At 31.7% G+C, this 12,282-nt stretch overlaps 1 protein-coding gene across 9 annotated transcripts in view; it reads left to right on the top strand.

Annotated features, from left to right (window-relative positions):
* Positions 1-1,682: 1,682 nt before the first annotated feature.
* The window catches only part of LOC119642198 (diuretic hormone receptor), a 39,707-nt gene continuing 29,107 nt past the window's right edge, over positions 1,683-12,282 (top strand). For 6 of the 9 annotated variants that reach the window (XR_005247973.1, XR_005247978.1, XR_005247977.1 and 3 more), the window contains exon 1: positions 1,683-1,792. The gene's annotated coding sequence lies outside the window, so the exon portion shown is untranslated. Of the gene's footprint in view, positions 1,793-1,926; positions 2,715-12,282 lie in introns of those variants that run through there. The other 3 variants (XR_005247976.1, XR_005247975.1, XR_005247974.1) reach the window with 3 other exon arrangements.

Genomic DNA, 12,282 nt, shown 5'->3' with positions numbered 1-12,282 from the left:
TTCATTGCTGCCATCTTTCGGCAATGGCATCGAATTTTCATTATTTCTTTTTTTTGGAAACTGAATTGGATTTTCATTGTTTCTGTCTTTCGGAAAATGGATTGGATTGTCGTTGGTTTCATCTTTCCGAAACCGGATTCTATCTTTCAGAAACTAAGTTGGTTTGTCGTTGTTTATTCGGAAACGGAACTGAAACTTGATTGTTTCCGTCTTTTGGAAACAGAATTAGATTTTCATTATGTCCAACTTTTGGAAAGTGAACGGAATTTTGATTGTTTCCATCTTTCGGAAACTGGAATGGAGTTTCTGCTATTATTTTTTCCTCTTTCACACACAGCAGTGGAATTTCTCCTATTGTGTTTTCATCTTCCGGAATCTTCCTGGTTGGACTTACAGTGTTTCCATCTTTCGGAAACTGGTTCGAATTTCCATTGTCTCCATCTTTCGGATACTGGATTGGATTGTCGATGTTTTCATCTTTCGGAAATTGGATTTTCATTGTTATTATATTACGAAGACTGAACTGAATTGTAATTGTTTACATATTTGGGAAACCAGATTGGATTTTCATCGATTCCATCTTTCGGGAACTTGATTGGATTTGCATTGTTTCCCTCCTTTAGAAACTGGTGCGGATCTTCTGCTATTGTGCTTCCATATTTCGTGAACTAGGTTAGATTGTCGGTGTTTTCTTCATTTGAAGAGTGAACTGAATTTTGATAGTTTGCATGTTTCGGAAACAGGATTGGACTTTGATTGTTTTCCTCCTTTGGAAACTGGTGTGGATTTTCTTCTATCTTTTTTCCATCTTTCGAAAACTGGAGTGGATTTTCTCCTGCTGTGTTTTCATATTTCGGAAATTGAACTGATTTTCATTCTTTCTATCTCTCGGAAAATGGATCATATTTTGATTTTCTCCAAGTTTCGGAAAGGGGTGTGGATATTCTTCTATTGTGTTTCCATCTTTCATTATCATCGAAGGTGCTCCTTAATCGTTTTTTAATTTGGGGAAAGAACCCGGAGGTGGAATTTAATTTGTGGAAAGAATCCGGAGATGGAACTTTGATGTTGATGAGATATTGTCATCGTTCTGTTCTATTTCTTTTATTTGTTTTTAATGGACTATTTTTTTTATAAATGCTTGATATGGAGCGTTAGGACGACATCTGTGGCCAACACTGTATTGCGACCGGTATATTTTAGATATTGTTGTAACAAATGCTTATCGCAAATATAATAATTTTTTTTATTATTTGAAGCATTTAATAAGATTAGAAAATTTTGTAATTTCTTTGCAAGTATTTTAACCACAGACCTATTTTCAACGTACTATGCAAGCTTGTGTTCATTATGAATATAACAATCCTAAAAATATAAGTATAACGAACACGTTATAATACAAAATAATTGTAAAACTTACTAAAAAAATAAAAGGTTTCGATTTTCATTCTTCTCTTTTCAGAAATAATATAATATAAATTCTTTTGAAAAATTGAAATGCCTTATATAAAGAGTTTTGACGAAATTTCGAGCAAAACGTAGAATCTACGTAATCCACAAAAATTTCCCAACAAAAATCTTTTGCTATAATTTCGTTAAGCTTTCTCGCCCCAATTAATTAATACACGTACATGTGTTTACGTTCATATAAACGATTGCTGATGTTTCATACATTCTCAATCCATCTTTGAGAATAAACGCGTTAAGCTTTTTGCTCCTATTCAAAAATTATTAAAAAGACGAAAAATAAGGTTTCTTTAATAATTGTTTCGGATGGAGTGATATAAGTGATGTGAGTAAAAAGAATTATGTTTCTTCTTTATATATATATGTAAGAATCTAGTAACGTGCGTGTAACATATGCAATATAAGGATGGTATTCATGTGTGTGCGTGGGATTTGTTAAAAAAGATCTATTCTCATTTAACCGTTGGCTTTTGTAAAACTTATTGACGTCTTTTATTTACGGATTTTAATTAATTATAACAAATTACGAAAAGGAGCGGTTAATAATTAAAAAAAAAAAAAACCAATTAAACATTTTAACGCGAAATAAATACATCGTTTGAATCCATTTCTTTATTTAAAATATATTTGATTTTTGCCTTTACTTAGCCTTCAGACGCCATTGTTTAAGTGACAGTTCTGCGTGAAAGGCTTGTGTATTCTAAATTGTATATATGTATATCGATATAAACTTGGTATATTTACTCAAGTTGAACAAAACATTTGCTGTTGATTTGCTGACTCACAGAAGAAGATATATCGAAATAAACTGTTAGATAGCAGATTTGTTTATATATTTTTTACGGTTTAATGTTGTCAGTTGGTTTAAAACCTTAATCGGACAATCATAATTTTATATGAAATAAAAATAGAAAAAAAATGTATTTTAAAAAATCAAGTAACGACAAAAACGTGCGATAACATTTTATCTAAAAATAGCAATATCAAAAAACAAAAGACGTTAAAATGTGTTAAAAAAGAAGTTAAGGTCGTGCAATAATGAAAAAGAAGAAAACAATATATTAATGCGAATTGCTATTTTAAAAACGGAAAGCGTTGAAAGTAAACCGTTAAGCTTATTTAAGATTTATAGAGCTTATGTTAATTAAGATTTTCATGTTATTCAGAATATTTCGTTTATTTCTTTACTGACGATCGTCTGGACGGGTGGAGGGAACTGCTGAAAACTTAAGCTTTTCATATACCAGGTATAATTTTTCGTCATTGAAATCTTTCCCTTAATAGTTGCAATTGCATTCCAGAGCAGTCCGCGAATCAACTTGTTCACAATAATTGCCTTTGCTAGCAGCCATGTCACTTGTCTAACCTTGTGCTCGATTAGAATACATATACACTTTATAGGATAACAAGTATAATAATTAACCCGTTGTATAATGTATGTATATCATGGATGAGTACGACGTTTTGAAGTAATTCAATCATTCATGTGTGTCCCTCTCTTTTCACTTGTTTGTTATGCGTACGCTGGCGATGTTGTAAACTTTGAGATTGAACAGTAAAGGTTCTCTTAAATTTTTGTGTTCACTTATACGGAATTTTGTCAGAAAATTATTTATAAAATTATTTAAAAAATTAAATACCAGAGGCTTTTCGGAATTTTAACTTTAACCCTTAGTGGCCGCTGACGAGATTTCTTGCATATTTATTGTGGGACTTCAAAGATCGCCCAGAAGGCTTCTCGTTTTTAGCTCTGTTCTCAATGAGGGTAATGAAAAAATAATAAAAAATCAATGAGGGGCACGAGAAATTGATAAAAAATCAATGAAAAATTTGTACAATATATCAAATGAATGGAGCTTCAATCTAATTTATGATCAAGTAAATATATTTTACCGGTCTTCTTCGTTACGATATAAATGTAAAAATATTTTAAAAAATATTTAAAAAATACTTTTATTTGTATACATATAAATGTATATATGGTTAATTCCATGAGTATTCTTATTTGTGTACTTTGTTATTAAAATCGAATAAAAAAAAAATATTATAAGTAGAAAATTATGGCCTTGTTTAGATATATAAGCACAAACGGATCATCTCCTTTTCGACACATCAACCTGATGAAATCTTATGAATTCTCGAACCATTAAAAAGAAAACAAATAAAGACGATATCTATTGCGAATACGCTTTGTCACTTTGATTAGAATGAGAAAAGAAAAGCACAAAACTTTAAGTTCTATATTGTGATTGTTTCCACAAATTAAGTTCTACATTGTGATTCTTTCCATAAATTAAATTCTACATTCTTCTATAAAAAAAAAAATAAAGAGGTCAGTACATCGCCTTTATGTACCAAAATGTCGCCGGGCGGTGCGTGAGTAGTTTTAATTGTAACGTCAAAGCCCTGAAAGGCAAAAAGAAGAAAAAAGAAAATAAATAAAAATGAGAAAAGAAAAGCACAAAATAATAACGTTGGAGTAAATAAACAGAAGCCGTAATAAGTACCTCGTCCGAGATGAAAATAAAAGCCAATAGGAAAAAATGAAGGTCCATTTGCATGTAAACTTCGTAGCACCCATTATTAACATTTGGACAAATACGGTTTACTCTATTAAATGCTAAGTTAATATTAGCAGTATAATGTATTGCTAAAAATAGGCCAGTTCAAATTTGGATAATTAAACATAATTCAAGTAAGCAGCCGAAATTTCATGAAGAAGAAGAAGATCTACTAATGCCTTATTAGCAATGAAAAATAAAGGAAGCTTAATTGTATCTATTTATAAGTTTTACTACTGCAATTAAAGTAATTAATAATCTTATTAAACAGCTTGCGGCTTTATTATGGAAATTCGAAATATTATTGACAGAAAATCATTTACAAAGTTAACTGGGTATCAATTTGAGGTTTATCATTGTACAAAACTTCATTTTTCTTGTCGCATCAACACGCTTGATCGACTTATTTCCTTCCAGATCACGTTTCAACTCTTTGGGTTTGAGGAAATCTTTTCCTTACAAACCTTTCGCAAGAACTTACGAATAACATAATTTATTCTGATGGTTTTGTTAACCCTAGTACAAGCTCGACTACAGTGTGTCGCCGAGAAATTTGTTGTCGATCGTCAGCTGGGAAATACGTCTGTGTTTTAGGAAGAGTAAAGCATCGAAAAATTTTTATTTGATTCGAGGCAGCTATTTTCTTCATGCAATATTAAAAGGCATACTCCGTTACCTCGTAAATCTTTATTTTTTATAGGCATCTTTGCATAGCATCATCCATTGTATAGTTCCGAAAGAAAACGTGACAAAAAGATACTTATATAGGGGATAGACTGCAAAACCTAGACGGATAGTTAAAATTTTTTTATTATTATTATTAATTTCGCCACAGAAATAAATTCTAAGACTAAACTCTTAAAAGCACTAGCATCTAAGGCTATCGGCTTTTATTAAAAACTCTACCGCACTTGAGATTCGAACCCACGACCATTGACTTGCTAGTCGAGATTCCTCCCCTTCGGCTACTCAGTTTAAAGTTAACTTTTTGTCAAGAATTGCTGTTCACCTATCTTCGTGATAGCAAATCAATAATTAGACCTTGATATTGTAAGAAGTTCTTATATGAGACTGGGCCCGAAAAATAGATCTCAAACACTCCGCAGTAAATTTTAAACTGAACTAATTTTTATAATAAAATATGAATCTTCAGACCTCATTGTCACATCAACTTAACGTTAATTTTTTGTAAGAACAGTTAGATAATAGGGGCTTCAAGCAATCCTCCCATTCGATCCAAGCGTTTCATATTTTTTATAAGTCGAAATATTATTATTGCTCAAAAATATTAACAATAATTTTCATATTACATTAACCGCCTGAGTAGCCGACGTTAAATAAAGGCGGGCAGACGGATCGACGGACAGATATAGGATATACTTTACGTGAAGTCATTTCTTGCCCAATATAAATGTCAAAAATTGTTTTTTCATATATTTACTTGGAAAAATCCCTACGGATTCGTACGGGTTCGATTATAAGGACATCCAGGTATGCGTGTTGCAGATGATGAAGCATACATAAGAGCGATGCATATATATATAAATAACTGCCATGAATAAATAATTCAAATTTAATTTATTTATTAGTTAAGTCCAAAAGCACATGAATATTTAAGATTACATCTGAAATTTATTTGCTTACACGAACCTATGCGAGTATAAATTGGACCAGTACATATACGTGCGCCTACCTCTGTTTCGGGTTAAGTTAAATGTTTATCATCAACTGCTTCATAAATCAGTCTCCGTACGTACTTGTGTCGTTTGTATGTAGTTAGGTTCTAAATTATACTTTTTTAACGCAAAAGTATAAAAAATTGCAATCAAAACAAAGAAAAAAGCTGAAAACATTTCATTAGCGGAGAAACTTTATCATTTTACAATCGAACCCGCATAAACAAGAATCAGTCAATCGTATAAACTTTCGAATTAACAATAATAATTAATGCCTCTGCAGCGTTTAGGCAGAAAATTTATGTTTAGAGCTGAAACCGTTGGTTAGACGATAACCGGTCATTGCTGGACTGCTGGTCAATGAACTTATTTTACTGTACGGAGCAACAGTCCGATTGTCTACATATTAAACAAACTCGCTATAAACATTTAATTACTGTATAATAATTTTTTTAATAAATCGTGCAGTACAATTCTGCTGCTTAGCATGTCGAGATTTTTTGTTTTTTTTTATGACTCAATCACTCAGGGGATGTCTCTTAAAGGTGTAGCACCATGACGTTCAGAAGGAAATGAGGAAAGCGAATAAGGTAGGAAGCGGGGCGCTGTCCAGCTGCCCCTCGGTTAGACCAAAGTAAATTCCATTTCTCTGAGATTCAAATCCGCGACAGTCGCGGCTCTAGACAGATTCAGTAAATAGAGATTAAATATTTCAGATGCCAGTAAAGTTATAGGAAGAATTTGCATTTTTCTTCGCGAAGAGAATTTTGTCTTTATTGGCTCTCTTCTAGCGCAATTAATAAGCGATGTATATCTATATATAATTTCAAATATGGTGTAGAGTGACAAACTTGGATTTAAAAAAAAAGAAAAAACAAAATGCCTTGCAAATGTGAGATTAGAGTCTAAGGTTTGGTTTTCGCTTTTTCTTTTACATCAATCAAATCAAATCCTCTTTAAGATCGTATTGTGCGCTTTGAAAGATTATCCAGAAAGAAAAACAAAGGAACAAGTAATATTACATATTTTTGAATGATACGGCCTATATTATTCTTTAAGAGGTGGTTTCGCCGAAGTGCGCCAGACAGAAAGAAATAAATTCTAAGATTGAAAGTAGGATGACCGTTAGCAACAATGACTATCCGCTCTCTTTTCAAGAGACAGGCTAGGGGTTAGTCTAGTCGCTTTAATGACGTTAAGTATATTATTGATATTAAGTTCTCCAGATACTATCAAGATGTAAGTAACAGCTTATAGCTTTAACATACACCAATATTTTATTACGTCGGACCAATTCTGAATCCATATAAGGTTCTTTCTCCGTCTGTTTCATATCTGTACATGTGTGTGGTAAATACAGAAACCTTTCAGTTATTTTGGCGAAATTTGGTGACTGATATCCTTTGGCTCCAGGACGAACGCTTTTCCCCTACTTACCATATAATGTCTTATTTTGAAGAAAATTGAAACTTTCAAAAATTTTCGACAAAAGTCGCTGAGCAATAGTATTTTGCCGTTCTGAATCGATATGAAATATTTAGTTCGGCTGGGATCATTTTTTGAACCTCTTTTTATATAAAAGTGTTTACAAAAAATTAATCCTTTTATGATAAAAAGATTTAATTTTCAATGTTTCCTTGTGAAAATTGGTTCATGACAACAAATGGATAACAAAACCAACTTTATAAATTTGGAATATATAGCTCTATTTTTTTTAATAAAAATGTTTGGAATCGTAAAATCTTCATGATCATTTCACATGCGAAGCCTTAAGAAAAGTGTTTATAGAGAAAAAATAATATTTCACACAAAAATCGATACAATCTGGCATTTTGAAATATAAAATATGCACGGAGAATTAGGATCGGGACCATTATGTGAATGAATTTCATCTGCCTTCACTACCGGACCTTGTTCCAGCCCCCTGATAAGAAAACACAAATTTGAATGAGTTTATTAAGTTATTAAAGTCGCTAGGCAATAGTAAATAATTGGTTTTATATTTCTATTCACCAAAAGAAGTGAATATGCGTTGTACTGTCACTTATAACAGCTACACTTTGTCATTGGTTCAAACCTCTGTCTGTTCTCTTGTAAACTCAAGCAAGACACTTTTGCAATCATTTCCTTTGCACATAAAGAATAACATCTATGCAGGTATAAGATTTCAAAGGAATCAGCTCCAGTCACTGAAAAGAGTAGCACAAAAATACCGTTCGACTTTTGAAGGTTTTAAAGCGGCAAACTGAGCGAAGTGTATTCATAATTTAATCAGTGTTCTTTTAAATGTGTAATAAATAGAAAAAAAAAACTTTTATTCAAAACGCATATCTTTTTGAAGAATTGGTATAGAGCCGAATGTAGTTCACCGTTCGTTGAACTTAGTCAACAGTGAAGAGCAAGTAAAGCATGCTACTTAATAAAGAGACCTTGAATTTTTTATTTACTTTCTCAATGGTCTGGACGATCAATTCATTAGATTAATTTTTCTACATTGATGGATTCAATTAGTTTCGTTATATTGTATGTTATTCTAGAAAGTCGTACTCGTCTGTAAGTTTATCTAAGAATATCTGCAAAGAATTTATATCAAATTAATAAATTAAAATGTGTTTTTAAATGTATTATATACATATATATAATATATATATATATATATATATAAAAGAAATTACGTATTTCTCAACGTTTACTAATATAATATAAATTTTGCATTTAATTTGTGTGGCAAAGATATATTTCATCAATGAATGTTTAGAAAGAAAACAATAAACGCATACAAAATACGATGAGAGAATAAAGAAAGAAATTGACTGTAGTTTAAATATGAAGGCATGTTGAGTGCAAACTGTTTTTCAACGGCTTTATGTTTATGAACCAAACGAAGTCTTTAGGCATTTTTGTTATAAAAATTTATGTAAAATCTTGAAATTTTTTAAAAACATATGGATTTCTCAAAATGTTAATACACTCATAGCTGCTTAAAAGAAATATTGTTTCTTGTACTTAATTATCTCTTCTTGTTGTTTCTCAAGCATATTACAGATGTAGCTTAGGTTTAGAAGTGGGGAAAACCTTGAAATAATGTTCTTTTTATATTTTTCTTCATAATTTTGAATTCATCGCTATTTTGCAAAAATGATGACGAGATGACTTCAGTTAACAAAACATGTTTTAATGTCATCACCATTACGAATGCGATTTTCTTGCGTGAGTTTTTATTGATTCATATCCAAAGCGATGCTTAGCAAAACAAACCTAATGAAGATCATATACTAATCGTGATAATCTGTTTGCCTCGCTATTGTTTTTTTTTCGTTTCCAACTTTTCAACTATTAATCAATCAATCAATTTGTCGAAATAGAGAAATTTGTTACCAAACGAAAGGATAATGTTGGATGGTTTAGTTAGAATGAGTAAGGTTAAAAAAAGAACGCTAACAAACATTTATTTAAAGAACTAATCCAAGTGAGAGAAACGGATTAAAGAGCACAATCTATGCTAGAAACCTAACTGCCATAGTGTTAGCAACACCGTAGGGGTGTCACAAATCTTAGGATGTTAGAAGTATTCTTCTTTTATGCAGTTTTAGTGACTTGAAAATCTGTAAAAACTTACCCCTAAAACGGGATTTTTCCCGCAAGTTATCGAAAGTTTTAGAATAGCCCTGTTTGGTATCTCTCTGACCACTCAAACGAGCGATGAAAGTGTCATAACTAAGAGTTTTTTTCTTGTATTTAGTTATATCTATTTTTCACCAGACGTAAATACTTCACCGTATCGCTTCCATGCTCCGACATGATTACTGGTTAAATTTGTTCTTTACACCAAATACTAGCTTCGTCGATTGAGCGCTTGATAACCATACCTAAGCCTCCACGTTTGTTATATCTACCGATGCAACGATTAAAACTTAATTATATTTAAATATATTTATGTTAGAAATATATGCTTATAGCTTTATCACAGAATAAGATAGAATCTATGGTTATGGTGGTAGTCATTAATACCGGTCCGATATTGTCTTGTATAGTTAGTCACATATCTGTAATCATACCGAATATATAAAAATATAGATTTATTTTCAAAACTTACTGAAAACATGATCTACCATTTAATTAACCGGTATCTTGTTCATTTGCTATAGACCATATGATCCCACTAGCGTGGTTACGATCGCGATGTATTAAGTGTTCCATTGCCGAAGTATGTTAACAAAATTTGCAATTATATACTTATACGTAACGAATAGACGTAGACGCTTAATTGCATTCCGATTTTGAAACTATCCAAGAATTTATATACTTTATGGGATTTCTCAACCTTGCTTCAGTTCGTTAAATAAGTTTTGAAAAAAAATGAAATTATCACGCACAGTAATACTAAGTAGGCAGGGCCCATTTTTTTCCATTTCGCTACATCCACTACAGCATCATCCATAGTTCACCCATGATCAATTTTTGTAAATTTATCTCATTCTTCGGTAACGGATATAAAAAGGAGAGAATATTTTTGTTTTATCATGAAGACAAAGGAAGAGTTGCATTAGAAAAAGCGTTAAGGGGTTGTTTTGCTTGTTATACCCTACGCAGCTTGTGATATATTGTGTCTGTGCGGATATAGAAGCGCTTAAGATAGTTCTACCTTTTATTATGTCTGATGCCTGTCTACGTAAATAACTTTGATACCCTGACGTGCTTTGACGCAAGCACGAAGGCTATTGAAAATTGTTTAGGCCGACCCACTTTTTCGACCACTACCCATTTTGAAAATTCGTTACAGTGAAAAAAATTGCAAGTAGAAGTATTTCGGCATTCTAAATTGGTATGAAAACCTTGGCCCGGCTGAGGCAATTTTTTAAACTCCCCCTTATATAACGAAAACAAAGGTTCATATGACAAAAAGGTCTAATTTTCAATGCTTCATGTTGAAAATCAGATCATAATATAATAGCAGTTTGCCATAAAAGTTAACTTTACAAAATTTGGACCACATACGCCTATATTTTGATCCTACTCTATATAACGATTTTGTCGGAAATTCTCGTTTCCTAGGGCAGAAAAGTCGTAGCTTTTATATTTTATGATGAAAATTTATCCATAATAGTAATTTGACATAAGCGCCAGGCGAAGTGGGGCAGGGTATCTAATCGTGGCCTTTGTCTGAGTGTAATAGTTTTACTTCTATTTTATTGAAATGGTTCAAATTTCTACTTTCTAATTAATCCTGTAATCTCTTTCAAATCAGCTTAATTATGTGATGTGAAAAAAAACCAAAAAGATAAGATAAGTTAAATGATTTAATTACTTGCTAAAGTCCTTTCACTAGTGACCGAATGGAAGCGTTTTTGTATTTAATGGAATTTGAAAGTTTGGTATTGAAAACATTTAAATGGCAAATTAATTCAAGTCTTCTTTTTGGCGTAAATGTGCTTACGGCAATCAAGCGGACATAATAATAATAGTAATAATAAAATTTTTCGTTTTTGTCTTTTTTCTTTAAATAAGAAAAAAAGATGTGATATAAACGTTTGAAACAATTACATCCATAAATGCAAACTTATCGGATAATAGCTTCGGTTGCAATGAAACCACGGAGAGAATAAATAGATTGAAATTCTGCTGCATGGAATGAATATTAATGAGAGCAAACTGCGAACTCGCGCAAATTGTATATACTCCATACATAGCGATTATTTTCTCTATGTATTTTTCATTCACTTGGCATTTAATTTAGATCAGATTTAAAACAAATTGTATCACTTATGTTTTTGATTTTGAAATTTATTGAATTTCCATCATAGATAAAAGTTTTCATCAAAGGCAAAACACTTTTTTAATAAGTTGAAGGAAAGAAGTATAAAATGCACGAAATGATAAAACATCTGACGTTTGAACGGGACACAGCAACGGCCCTGTCGTCCTTAAATTGAGAAAGGGGACCTATTCGTTAATGCTGAACACAATGAATACGTTTACCTTTGACATCATAAATACACATGTTAAAATATGAACTTATGCGGTCAACTGCATATAAACACATTCATTTGACGTTTTGGTGCATTACGCATGATGTACTGTGCTAATGCAATCATTGTGTTCAGCACTTGATAGCTTATATCCATAGTTAAGGCGTAGAGGAAACGCCTGGTTTCAGTGTGCAATTAAAAATATTTCAATATAAATTTTCACGGGTTAAGGCCTTAATATTTCTAGTTCAGCTTTTTGTACGCATTGGCTGAATTTCTAGTGTACCAGCTACGAAGGACTCCTACCCAGCCTGTGTAGGCAAACGATAAACTGTTGGGATTTAGTAAATGGAATATTAAAATAGTTCTCTCACAAATTTAACGCCAATTCAAGTCATATTTCAATGAAATTCTTACAGATTTATAATATACTGCTTACAGAAGTACTTTCATATAATGCGTTAAGAGCAACTATACTTCATGGGTTTTAACTTGATTTCAAAACTTATACTTGTCTAAGGTAGCCTGTTTAATATTTGGAATAAAAGTATCTACCTAGTTTGATCATAAAATGTGGAGTTGTTCAGAAAGTCAATTCGTGTTCTTCTT

This window comes from Glossina fuscipes, unplaced genomic scaffold, assembly GCF_014805625.2.
Source record: "Glossina fuscipes isolate IAEA_lab_2018 unplaced genomic scaffold, Yale_Gfus_2 221, whole genome shotgun sequence".
Taxonomy (NCBI): domain Eukaryota; kingdom Metazoa; phylum Arthropoda; class Insecta; order Diptera; family Glossinidae; genus Glossina; species Glossina fuscipes.
This window is presented reverse-complemented; position numbering and strand designations above follow the sequence as displayed.